Raw genomic sequence first — 13,559 nt, forward strand, 5'->3', positions numbered from 1 at the left:
ATGCTCTACCTAAAGGGACCATGACCTAAGGAGAAAAAAGCCTGAGAGTTGGTGAGATGAAAAACGTTCTAGGATAAATAAGAACCAATGATTCTTTTTAATTTTTCTCAAAGCATCCCATTCCTTTTGTCAAGCCACCTAGGTAGATTCTTGAATCCACCTCCTGGAAAGGAGGCATAAACCTGCTGCCTGAGCTGTCTGAAGAGCTTGATCAAGCAGTGAGGTAAGTGCCTTTTACTACATGGAAACTACAAGGTCAGAAGGGGAAAAAGTACAGATGAGATGGTGATTATGAGCATTAATCATAATAATATCGAGGTCTTATATAGCACTTTTCATCAGGAGATTTTAAAGCGCTGTACAGAAAAGATGAGTCTCATTATCTCCATATTTTAGATCTAAAATGTGACCTCCAGTACCTTAAGGCTGTTCTCTGAGGGTAAAAAGACTTTTGGAATCAATAATACATATTGTCTGTTATATCTTCATTGTGATGATTAGAATTTTTTTTTAATCTACTTGTTCTGTGGACTCTGTAATGGAATTTTAATTACTTTTCTAGCAGCTTGAGATACAATGAGTGAATAAATGTAATTCTTATCAGGATGCTACCATTAGCTGATTGAACCAGTACATTGGCATTCGCAGGGTGTATTAAAACAATTATGTTAGCATGTTCACTTAAGTTGCTAGTTATTGCCTCATTTGTTGGGGAATGACAATTGACCGTATAGGTGTTGTGATGCACAGTAAAATGGGTCAGCTTAAACCACCTTCATCAAGGGTTTAAGCCAATCCTTCCCCTTTGCCTTTGCAAAGGATTGATGCACAGATCTTTCAGAGCATCCTAGCTAAGATCTTGCACATTAAGTAGCAGGTGAGAGGTGTAGACTTTTATTAAACAGGCTAACACTACCACAAACAACTAACTAGGCTCTGAATGCCCCACAAAATATTATGCTGGACAAAACAGGAATATTACGGTAAGATATTACTGAAGTGCCAGTTTTTTACCTTCTGCTGTCAGGAAAATATTTGTTTTATTGTGTTAGAGGATGGACCTTGACATCTATCAGCAGAATTTTTTCATACAAGAAAAGATTTATGACTGCAGAACAGCTGAGAACAAAATTCAGTTCTCTCCTTTCTGCAGTGTCCCTAGTACGGAGGCACTCAAGCATTGCTTGGGATTTTGTTCCTTTCTGAGGTAAGGTTGATCTGCATCAGTGAGTCTTAATGAGAAGAGTGATTTTTTTTTTTTTCTGAGTTGTGAGGAGTTTTAAATATCAGGGAGGAAAGTCAGAAAAAATACATATATACATTTGTCTGTGTTATGAGAAATGGCATTAGTGAGGCAGTATTTGGAAGGGTTTAAAAGCCACCCTATGGAAAAATGCAGTTTTGACACCCTGCTGCTCAAAGTTATTTTATGAAATGATGTTGCTTTTTAGAAGAGGTCTCATTTGAAGAACAATGTGGACACTGTCTGTTACAGCTGCTGCCTCTAATGTAGGACTTGTCCCATTTTCATTTAAGCAAAGATTTGCGATGTAAAGTACATACAGGGGAAAAAAGTGCAAAACTACTAGACTATGCTACTTTTCAGGGGATTACCTCTCTCTCTACAAAGGGTGAGATCTTTTGTATCTAATAGCAAAATATCATGCATTCTTCTTTTGGCTAGAAATAACAGTAATGCCAGATACAAGGCCTGAAGTACCATCTGCTCATTTTTACTTAGAATTTCTCTTTTTTTTTTTTTTGCAATGATGATCAGGAATAAATAAGACTGATCACTTAAAGCTCTATTCATCACACTTGTCAGCTCCATTGGAGCTGGTGATAGACCCTTATAGATCCTGCACCAGCTGAACTTTATGCTGTTCATGAACTTTAAGTTTCCTGGCACTGATGAAATGAGATTGTTTTTCTTTGGACTTTATCTCAGAAAGGTCTCACCTATGTGAAAGATGAAAGATATGCAAAACCCCATACGAAAATGCCCCCAAACACTGCAACAATATTGGCTCCAGTTGCATAAAGTTTAATGGTATAAAAAAAGAAAATTCAAGCTAGCACTTCAAATATCTGTCAGGCCAAACCAAATCTGAATTTGTTACAGAATTCAATGCAAGTTACTTAACATATTTGTTTTCCTTCTATTTTTTGGTCATACGCTGCCAACAATCTTTCAGATATACTCATTAGTTAATAAAATAGGTAAGGACTGCATTACTGATGGGAAGTGGGATGTCTTCCAGGTGGGCAAGTCAGAAATTACTCAGCTGCAATTCTTGTTTCAAAACCCATTTTTGTTTAAGAAACCACAAAAACAAACCGAACATCCAAATGTAGCAGAAACTTTGGTTTTCAGAAAAAGAAGTGGAAAAAAAACCATTGATTTGATTAGGAGCACATTGTCTGCAGATTTCATGCTGTTCCTCTCCCTTGAGGGCCAGGGTACCACATCTCATAGCAGTAAAGTGACTCTAGAGAGGCATAAATCACAGCCTGTTACACTGCAGGGTGACAAATGAATGATGTCAGACTTCGTGCACTGATGTAGGTGCACAACACGAAGTGCAGCTGCCAGCTTTAACCACCGAGGATAGCGACTTATCCTTGGTGGAGGCTGGCACTTCCCTACTGATGCTAAAGCCCAGCTTCTCTGAGCGCTCCTCGAAGGATGACAGATATTGTATCTCACACTACTTGTAGCTTGCTCTTTACCACCTCTTGGAGAGCAAAATCCCTCTCGAGCAGCCTCTCTACTATTCCTTCTGTTCTCCTGGTTGTCTCTTGGGAAAGTGAGTTGTGGGGACATCTGCTGTTTCCTCCTTCTATTACTCTTCCACCTCTTTGCAGGGTCTTACAATGCACCATCCGTTACAGTTTGTGAGTGAATACACACAAAAATATTATATCTACCCTGGGAGGTCTCCATGTCATTTATTTAATCATGGCCAGTATTGACTTTGCCCTCATTTCAATATGGTATTATCTTTCACTCAAACTGTGAGAATTAATAGCTGTGAATATTTAACAACTGAATTTCCAAGTTGGTGATCTCGGTCATAAGGTCAGGATGCTATGGTGTCTTGATTAGTTTACTGTGTCTCTCCTTTTGCTGTCTGATCTGAATGACAATTACAGGGTAAGGACTCCATTGTCACTATCCCAGTTATTTCTTACATTGCTAATTTTTGTGAATGGATAGCATTGATGAAAACCTACTTAGCAAATAAGACTTAATTTGTGACTGCAATAAGCTTAGTCTGGAGAGAATCTACTTTTTTTTTCCCTGATCGTTGGATAAAGTATGTTAAAGAAGATTAATTCTGCTGTGGTGCAATACTTTTACGAGATGTTGAAATCCTTGCATCTAAGACAAAGTTACAGCTAGATTTTTCAAAAGTGAAGTAAAAATGAACGTGTGCTCAGAGTATTAGGTCTTAAGACCAGGTTATTCACCTTATACACTCATATTCTGTTTGCTCAACCCATTACAGATTTAAAACATTGAACAAACATTCAGTGCATATGCTCCCCAGGTCAGATTCAGCTCATTAAATTTAATTTTTTTCAGATTTATTATTAATGTAATATCTTCAAGGCTGAAAACCAAAGTTGGGCTCTTTCAGACCAGTAGGTTTGGAAATCTCCTGCACATCCCCACAGGAATCCCTCTGATTGTTGTGCAGCCCAAGCCCTCTAGACCTGGTCAAGACAAGACATACCTAACTTAGTGACCTACAGGCTGAAGATATTAAGGGACAGTATTGAAGTGACTAAATAATACAGCAACAGGTTGTGAGTAAAAAAAAGGGGAAAAAATTGCAATTATTAGTGCATGTGTTGGAATTTCCTGAGTTGAACTTTGAATTTCTGTTTAACAATGGCTTTTAAATGGCTGAAATAGTTGGATAGAGTCCAGAAAGAAACACTCTAAATGAAACTCTTCTGCAGCATCCAAAATTGGTTTTCTAGTACTTTTTCCTTTCTTTGTCAGCTAAGCTAACTAACAATTAGGGCTACATTTTCTTCCTAGTGTTTTGGAAAAATCACTTTTAAGACAAAATTTGTGAGAAATAAATATTTCTTGATAACCTACTGGTGTACTTTAAAGATTTTTCTGAGGTTTTTTCTTCCTGTTCTGTGCTTTCCATGGTTCCCCATCTCTCTTAGCAGGCAACAGACTGCTAAAATATCTGATTGCTGTGCTACTTTTGGGAAAATCAGGTAGATTGCGTTTCTGTGTGCTGAAGAAACGCAACGCAAGTTTTCACACCAGTAAAACTCCTGCAAGTCAATCCATTTCTTGAGAGTGTCTGAGCACCCTAGTTAATTCACTCCAATTGCTACTACTAGCATTTTGCCTTTCTGTATCTTCTCTCCAATTGTAATCAGCTGCTCTGTAATAAGTTGTTTCAAAGTGAAATGGATGTAGCATTTTTTTCTTATTGCTATTTATTTATTTGTCTCTGTGTGCTACCATTACAAACACCAGCAAAACGCATGTCAGGTCCACAGAGGCATTTTGGTGGTTCTTTAAAGGAGGCGAGAAGATGCTAGGCTTTAGAAGATGTTGTTATAAGCCTCACTAAAGGAAAAAACCCACCTTTCTTCTCTTGATGTTTTTCATTAATACATTTAGAGCCTAAAACAATTACAGAAACAAACTTTATTACACAGCTGACCATATGAAAATAAAACATGTACGCAATTGTTTAAAAATCTTAAGCCTACAGAAGGAAGTGTGGTATGAAAATTATCAAGGGAAAACTGTATCGGAACAACTGTTTCTCTGTACTCAAGTTGCACCAGAAAACATTGTATATTGAAGGGGTAAAACCAGACCAGGGTTGTTTTTATCATACAACTCGAAGGCATTACACTGCTAAGTTTCAAGAGTTTATACGGAGGATCAACACATCCCAGCATCTTTCGTTGCATGGAACAATGGGGCAGCACCTGAAAGAGAAAGCAATCTTATATGTGGGGGACTTGACAAGTTTGTTTCTGTGGTAGTCAGTCAATTTTCTGTCATTCGGCAGCATATCTCTTGTATCCATTCAACCTCTGATAACATGAGACTATTCATTGAGGACGTGTTGGTTAATCAAATTATGCAAGGAGTGGTCTAAATTGTTGTCTTATAATTCAAATACTCCGATGCAACTATTCTGTGGAAAATATACAAGTTTTCACTGGCAGTGAAACATCCACCGCTGTGGGTGATGTGCTCTGGTAAAGTCCAGTGTTCCTAGGAATATACATGGGTCTAAAGAAATAGCTTTCTGTAACGATCAGTGAGGACTTGGGAGCTCAAGTCCTAATACCAAGATTATTTTGAGGATTAGCTTAAGCTATAATCATGTTAATTCTTCTATATTTTTTGTCTTGCATTGTTTTGGAGTTTGCTTTCTGAAGCACAAAGCCAGTCAGAAGCACGGAGTTGAGCTAACCAAAGTGGTGCTACCTTTGGCTAGAGCTTGGCTGTCTTGGAGAGATATGGTGAGGGTCAGTTGACTGAAGAGTCATGTAGTCCTAGAGGAGGTCCTGAGGATCTGGCCATGCCAGAAGGTGAAGGCACCTCCTGCAGTCTCATCTGCCTGCCCTGGGATGCCTGGACCACCTGATGGTCTCTCAGTTAGCAGTGGGGTCCTACTTTTAGGGAACCCTCAGTTCCTGTTTGGTGCCCTCAGTGATCAGCAAGATTTGCAGTCAGACCTTTGAATGAGTGTACACACTTAAAAGAGCAATGGGAGATGGCCACAATCTTTATTTGACAGCAGTTTTGCTTTGGTTAACTGGAGAAAATGAGCAGAAAGCAAAAAAATATAGAAGGTGGAGTACATGCAGTTCTTTCTCTTTGTATACGGCTTTGTTTTTAAAAGAAAGAAACCAAGTTCTCACAGGTTTCAGAATGATGACATCACTCTGAAATTTTTCAGTGCCAGAAAGAGGAATATATCTAAAGTATTTGTTAGGGTTCAGTCCCAGAAGAAAGAAAATAAAATACATAGGTTTTGAATATTATTTGAATGCTACATGTTTTAAGGAGGAACTTGCTTTCTTCTTTTTGGTGAGGTTTCTTACATTCATCACTTTAATGCAATGTCAATAACTGAACCTCTTTTTCTTTTTAATCTCCACAGTATGGTTTCCTGTAAGTATTCTGCTGAGTCTACAAGATTTAAAAAAACCCAAAAAAACCCCAAAAAACCAAAACTGAAGAAAAACAACAAAAAAACAACTTATCAGAGTAGGTCTAGGAATAGAGCTAGCCAAAAATGGGGACTTTCCACTCCATAAGAAATTCTGATACTGTGAAAATTGTTTTGTTTATGAAAATATCCAATGCTCTAATAGTCCAAAATTGATGTTTGTTTCTTTTGGATTGAATATTACTCTGTATTTTTCTGAGGTTTTCAAATGCTCCTCCCCGTTTGCTTCTGTTGGGTGGGCTACTCACACAGCTGTGCTTTCCTGGGCATCTTGTGAAATGCGACCCGACAGTTGGAAGTCCCCTCTACACAGGTGTGGGGTCTGCAAGCAAAGCACAATGTAACTTAAATAGATGCAGAGATGCATGTTTGATATGAAACACAATGTTTGAAGAGAAAAAAACCAACAAACGAACACTATATATTTTTGACTAGAACCAGCTTGAGCCTTGGAGAAATCCTTTCCAGTGGAAAACTGAAAATGGCAACAAAATTGAATTAATTAAGCTAATTCCAGTTCTGCAAAAAAGGATGTTTTTAGAAAGAATACTATGTATAGGGTAGTGTCTGACCAGCTTTTCTTTGGTTGTCTTCATAACATGACATGTCTAAACTCTACAAAAGAATGGAACATTTCCCTCCAAAACTGTGCCTGTTCTGTAAATAATCCATGTTCCTGAGAGGTGAGAAGCAGTGGAGGGAAACAAAATACAAATAAAGGATAGAGCTGGAGACCCAGATCTTACAGTAAGTTTATGCACAGTGCAGGGCCGTGTTGAAAACACCCACATACAGGGGGATTCATGCAGAGTATGAATCTCTTCCTTTAAAGTTTAATTAAAAGGCCACAAGAATCTCTATTGGATTTTGGATCAGGCAAAACGGACATTATAACTTTAAATAAGGGTAAGTCACGTGTGTGTGTATGTGTATATATATACTCCAAATACACTGAAGAAAATTTGGGAGATGTAAAGAGTGAGAGAGACTGCAAACATGCATATGAAGAGTTTGCCTACTATCAGGTGGAATTCAAAGTTATAATTGTTTGACCTGGGAAATGTGATCTTTCTCTTTAAGTTCATCCTTAAATTTTAAAGCATAATTTGTTTTGATTGAATTTCTAATGTTAATTAGTGAGGCTTGCACAATTAAAGACATCAAGAACATATAATTATGTTCCTTATAATTATACCATAATTGTTTTAGTACGTTAAATGATCTAATAGATTTTTTCCTGTTTCAACAGCAGCATTACAACCATCTCTGTTTTATGAAATAACTGGCAAACATTCAGTAGGTACTTTCAAGCATTTCAAGTAAAGTTTTGATGGGTATTCATCTACTAATGAAATATTCATGCGTTATATTTTTCTCCATTACAAGTGACTTTCACTGAAGCGCCTAATGCTTGGTTTGCTTAGATATAACATTCAATCAAACTAATGGAAACTGTGGAGTACTGTTATACTGGATATTATTAAATCAAATGCTCTTGATAAATATTGAGTCTCTGATGTTAAAAAGCATTTCTAGCATGATGCACAGAGAGTAAAACAATACTCTGGCCCCCTGTTAATAATGTTAATATTACTGTTGCCATCATTTGACAACTAATATGATTTCCCATGTGCATAAATTCCTTAGTCTTAAGAGTATTAAAAAATACTCCTCGTATGCTGTTCAAGATTTTCCATATTGTGTACACAATTGCTCCCAGTGTAGAACAACTGGACAAGTTTGTATTACTAGCAAAGTATGTATACTTTGTCCACCTAAAATTTAATGTTTCCTTCAAGTAGCATAACTTGCACCCATGTCAATATGAAGAGGCCAATTTTGGTAATTTCATAGGCAGGAAGCTAATGATCCTCTTGCAAAGCAATTGCTAAAGGCCTTTGGAGAATTGCCTGGGCATATTGACGCTGTTTCTCCTACTTGTTCTCTGGATGCTAAATTTCATTAAATGAAACTAAAATAGATCAAACATTTTCCTGCAGTACCTTTCTACATGAGTTCTTTTGATAGTTTTTGAAAAAAAACCAGGGTGCAAATATGAAGTGGTTGACAAAGCAATGAGTAAAACATGCTTCATGCCAGGTTTTTAATGATTAAAATTCAAGTTCAGAGCTTAATATATGAAGAAGTAGTAAAACTAAGCGTAATATGAAAGTTGTGACTCCTCAACTTAAAATATCCCTAGTCAACATGAACTTTGAGTTCATTTCTTTTTAGATGACACTGTATTGGCTTCTTCTAGGGATCAGAAGGGACTCCATAAAGTCTGAGTAAGAATCAGCTCAGCAGGGAAAGTGTCAAAAGAATACTGGGAAAGAAGATGCAGAGAAGGTCAGTAATGAAACTTCACTGTCTGATAGCAGTCAAAGGAGTATCTGGACATGTAAAAATATTTCACCTGTTCTGAGTCACCCAGAAAATAGATACCTTAAGTTACACTCGCTATAAATACGTCCAATTCACAGGCCCTGGTGAAAAAATTGTCCTTTCTTATCATGTGCCATGAAGGCATGTGATTCTCTGGCTTTACAAAAGCGTTTATGATAGGTGGATGCTATGCGTATGCAATGCACGGTATTCTGGGATCAGGTAACCCCTGCTCAAATTTAAAGTAAGATCCAGATGTATTCTGAGGTCTGTATGAATAAGTTCAGAAAACTGCCTAAAAATCTAAGCTAACCTATTGAGTCACAAGAACACAGCAGCCTCCTTTGGCACCCTGCAGGCCATTGAAACAGTGAAAAGGCATCGACACCAGGACTGAAACTTAGTCCTTCTTGTGGGCCCAATTCTGCTACATTTACATTGAGTTATTTGATTTAAAATACTATTATACAGTATTCAGGGACCAGCTGAACAGTTCCTTTGAGACTGCTGTTTTATTTTACTTTTTGCACTTAATTTTAGAAGGGCAAAGCGTGGTGCTAGGAAAATTAGGAAATGTGTATAAAATTACGGAGCAGTGACTCTGTAGGGAAAATGTTTACTCTGCAGGCTTTTCTCTTTAAAACATAACTGCTTTAAAGTATCACATTAAATTCTAATGTGTGTGTATTTAAAGAAGGTACAATATATGTGAGAAAAAAGCATATGAAGTGCATAAGGTGGGGCTGCTGTGGCTAAGCACTCATTCTAGCAGAATACTACAGTGGTGCCATGAAATCCTACGTAAGTGGCCAGAACACAAGTAAGAGCTGCCTGTGGGTAGTCCCAACCTATTCACAAGCCCTTTTGAACAATTTTCCTACTTTTTTAAATACTGTTTTTGGCAAACATTTGATACTTGAAATACAAAATGCATGAGTCACCTACTGGGAAAGGCACAGTATGTGGTTTATTGAATTTAGCTAAATTGTGAGTCATCTATCAATAGTCCTCATAGTGAACATACTTGTAATAATTTCACACATTACAAACAAGAGTAGGTATGATTTTTCAAGATATTTTTTTCCAAGTATTTTTCACTTGGAGTTTTTACTCTTTTTATTGTGCTCCATTTGATGTTGTAGGAAATTATTAACTTTTCAGGGATGGAGGATAAAAGAAAAGGTAGTTTATTACTCATCAGTTTAGACAACAAAGACCAGAAATGCAAAACCTGCCATATTATAAAATACTGTCTTACAAAGCAAAGTCCTCAACATGAGGTTGAATGAACACAAATTCTTCTTATACAGCTATTGAGATTTATTCTTCTACCAGCATACCAATTTCTGTTGAGATAAGTAGTTTTAAAATTCAGAGGCAGCAGCTCTGAAGGAGAGAGCTGCAAATTACCACAGATTCTGACTTGCCAAAAACATATGGTAATTTTTTGTGAGTTGTTTTTTTTTTTTTTTTTGGTGTAGGTTGCTCTTTTACGGGGAAAACTGGTCAGCAGAAGAAAAAGGTGAAAAATATATATGTATAAAATAGCATCGTGACTATGGTCTGTTGGGTACGAGGAATATAAGCTCTTTACTGCAGGAAAACATGCACATTCAGGCATAAAAGCATTGAGGATTTTTCCAAAGACATTCCTCAGAGGAACAGGAATGCAGCATCCCTATGATGATGAAAGCGATTGAGCAGGCAGCCGCTCTCCCCCGCCTCCAAGTTCTTCACTTTAGAGCCGGCCTCCGATAAGAACCTTTCCCTGAATCTTTTTCATGAGCATGAATGATTACATGGGCATTTAAATTTGGCCCTGAAGTAGCTATTTGAGGATTGGAAGCTGTGAACCCTCTTACACACAGCACTGAAGCTGGCTCCTGCTCGGTTTCCTCTTCTTGTCCAACCCACCCACCTTATTCCGGTCCTAGGAAGACCGGGAGTCCCCCGGAGCTCGTCCCACGCACGGCCCTCAGCAAAGATGTTTGCCCTGACCACGGGATAACTGGTCTGGTACGATAAACCGGTGTCTTGTGATCAACTCCTTCCCGGAATTGCATTTTTCCCCTGGCAGTAAAAAAAGCCCGGATTTTTCTCCTGCCTTTTCCCCGGCATTCCCGAGGAGGCTCTGCCGAGTTAAGCCCGCTCCTTGAGTGCCAGCCCCACTCGTTCCGCCCGCAGGCCGCAGGGCACGGCTCCCCGCGGGGGCGGGGGCTGCGGGGCGCCCGGGCGGGAGGGGAGCGGCGCCCGCCGCGCCCGGCAGATGGCGCCCTTGCACAAGGGACACGCCCGCGCGGGGCCGAGCGGGGCGCGGGGCCGAGCGGGGCGCGGGGCCGAGCGGGGCGCGGGGCCGAGCGGGGCGCGGGGCCGAGCGGGGCGCGGGGCCGAGCGGGGCGCGGGGCCGAGCGGGGCGCGGGGCCGAGCGGGGCGCGGGGCCGAGCGGGGCGCGGGGCCGAGCGGGGCGCGGGGCCGAGCGGGGCGCGGGGCCGAGCGGGGCGCGGGGCCGAGCGGGGCGCGGGGCCGAGCGGGGCGCGGGGCCGAGCGGGGCCCGCCGTTCCTCGTTACGCGACTGCAGCATCGCCCAAAGTCCGCGCCTCCGCCTTTCGCTCCGGCTCCGCGCGGTCGGCTTTGCAGAGCTCGGCTTTCGTACGGCCTCCGCCGCTTTGCACCCGTTTTTTTTTTTCCTTACAAAATTATGGGGTACTTACCGAAGTGGAGGAGGAGCGATTTGGATGAGGCTGAAAATGAGGACAGGCGTCTAAATTAAGCAAAGAGCGCTGGTGATTCATAAATGAGAAATGTTGGGAGGCAAAGGAAAGACAAACTAAGCTAGAGGTACGCGGTGTAGTCACCAGGGTAGCACCTCTGCGCACCCCCTCTGTCACACTGGTCATGCAGCGCTACTTGTTTAATTAAAAAAAATTCTATAGATTTCCTGAAGTTGCTGTTAAACAAGATGTTATTAGCTATTAGTGCCGTATCCTGCCCAGAATATTACTGCTGAATTGCTAGCGTTTTATATTCTTTTCTCTTTTTTAACTCATCAGAAGCAGCTTCTGGTTATAATGTGAGCCAAACAAATCTGCTTGGGGATTTTTGTTTTGTTCTTAAAGAACAAACAACTATTGGGTTGTTAGAATGAAAGAAGGGGCTAACAGAACGGCTTGTATGTACACATAAATATCTGCAATCAAATGATAAAGAAATTCAAGCAAATGTGGCTATTCCTGCTGAGCCTGTAGCCATCGGCTTCAGAACTCGAATGTTGTGTGAGTAGGTGGAAGAAAAGCAACACGAACTTTTCCTCCTTTTTCCTATCTAGCCTCACTTTGACTCTCTTTAAATTTCATACATTTTTAGGCACAAATTGGCACCTGGACAAAGCACTTTGCCTTCCTTGTTAAGCAGTGTGGAGATCTCGGAGCAGATGAAGGTAGCATAGGGACCCAGAAGACCACAGTTAGACAAGCGGTTTGAAAAACTGAATCTCAAGAATTAGGTGAAGCTGGCTTTTACGTTTGTAAGCTTTACTCTTTGTATGCGTCTTTCTTACTTCATGCTCTTTATGAGTTGTAATGAAATAATGCTTTAGGAGACAGAAAGTTGTTTTCTGTTAAATCTTAGAAAATGGCTAAGTCAAACATAAAATATTGTGGTGTTAAAGGTACAGGTCTCTGGTTAACTTAGGTGGACTTATGTCAGTAATTAAAATCCTGGCTGACAAAAGTTTTGAATTGTATATTGTGGAAAACAGGAGAGGACAGACACGGAAACATTTAAGGAAACCATGGCAACAAATGGCTCAGTAGCTCTATACAGGTAAGAAATGCATGAAATGTATTCATAAGAGAGAGAGGCTTAGGAAAAAGAAAACTCAGCAGCCATAGGTAACCAGGGGAGCAGTTAATGCCTGATAGATAAGACCAAGAGAAAAAAAGACCACCTCCCCTTAGAGTATTTCCTAAGAAAACTTCACACACCGTTTCTTTCCCAGTCAGGGTTTATAGCTGCAGTATCTTGGGTGCATTGTGAAAGCTGTAATGAATCAGTGCTTACTTACATTGCTGGTCAGAACATCAAAGCAAAGAGGCTGTGGAGTCAGAACCGATGCTCCAGCCTTTCCCAGATCTATGGGACAAGAAGAGTCTGGAGGAGAAGTTATACTGGAGTTTATTGGACAAACAGGTGGTTCATCCTCCTGGAGAAAATGTCCATTCTGAAGGACTCCTACGATGATCCCTTGACCTTTAGCTTTTTTGTTAGCTGTGCTTAAGGGAACTTTGTAGCTCAACAGTCCTTAAAATTTGTCAACAATGTCATAAATCAGAATGTTCATGGCTTCATGACATACATTTCAGGTTGTCTGGTGTGAATTGGTTTTGGACTCTATTTTCTGTTTTGAGGAATGTATTGTATTTTTTGAGTACTTATCTGTGGATCCAGAGGCAGATGTATGCTTTGTGTATATGAAATCAGACTTCTGAATAGCAGGGTCTTTCAAGAACATGTATATAATCCTTGACTTTCATGCCTCCATGCCAGGCTGTAAAGAGCACAGGATTCCTGGCTCTTCCTCAGCACTTTTAAGATGCAACCCAATGACTGCTCAGCTCATCCTTTTGAGAACTTTAAAACCTGTAAAACCTTTTTACAAAGGTGTGAAGAGCTTTTTTTCTTTCCTTATTTGAAATTGATATTTTTTTAAGAGGCTGTATTTGGCAGCCCTGTCCAATAGGATTTGGTGTTTTGCATCCGTGAGGGCTTCTATACCAGATTCTCAACCTCTGGGATTCATGTATAGGTGTGGTATATCCTACCTGGAGAAAGTCAGGCCCAGAGAAGTGTTCAGCATGTTTGTCTTCTGTCTGAGAATGCAAAAATTTGAGTATTCTTGGCTTAACATCCTTACCACTAGTCATTTGAGTATTTTTAAAATGTAATTCT

The 13,559-nt window shown here is 40.0% G+C and overlaps 2 long non-coding RNA genes across 2 annotated transcripts; one reads left to right on the forward strand and one right to left on the reverse strand.

Moving 5' to 3' along the window:
- Positions 1–1,582: 1,582 nt before the first annotated feature.
- Positions 1,583–11,413, reverse strand: LOC142061842 (uncharacterized). Its single transcript, XR_012662269.1, has 3 exons — positions 11,324–11,413; positions 10,531–10,682; positions 1,583–4,971 (listed from the first exon to the last, which is right to left on the reverse strand). It is a non-coding gene; the product is annotated as an uncharacterized LOC142061842 (long non-coding RNA).
- A 30-nt stretch (positions 11,414–11,443) lies between these two features.
- LOC142061843 (uncharacterized) lies at positions 11,444–12,434 on the forward strand. Its single transcript, XR_012662270.1, has 3 exons — positions 11,444–11,884; positions 11,976–12,114; positions 12,370–12,434. It is a non-coding gene; the product is annotated as an uncharacterized LOC142061843 (long non-coding RNA).
- The last annotated feature ends 1,125 nt before the right edge of the window (positions 12,435–13,559 follow it).

The sequence above is a fragment of the Phalacrocorax aristotelis genome, chromosome 9 (assembly GCF_949628215.1).
Source record: "Phalacrocorax aristotelis chromosome 9, bGulAri2.1, whole genome shotgun sequence".
Lineage (NCBI taxonomy): Eukaryota > Metazoa > Chordata > Aves > Suliformes > Phalacrocoracidae > Phalacrocorax > Phalacrocorax aristotelis.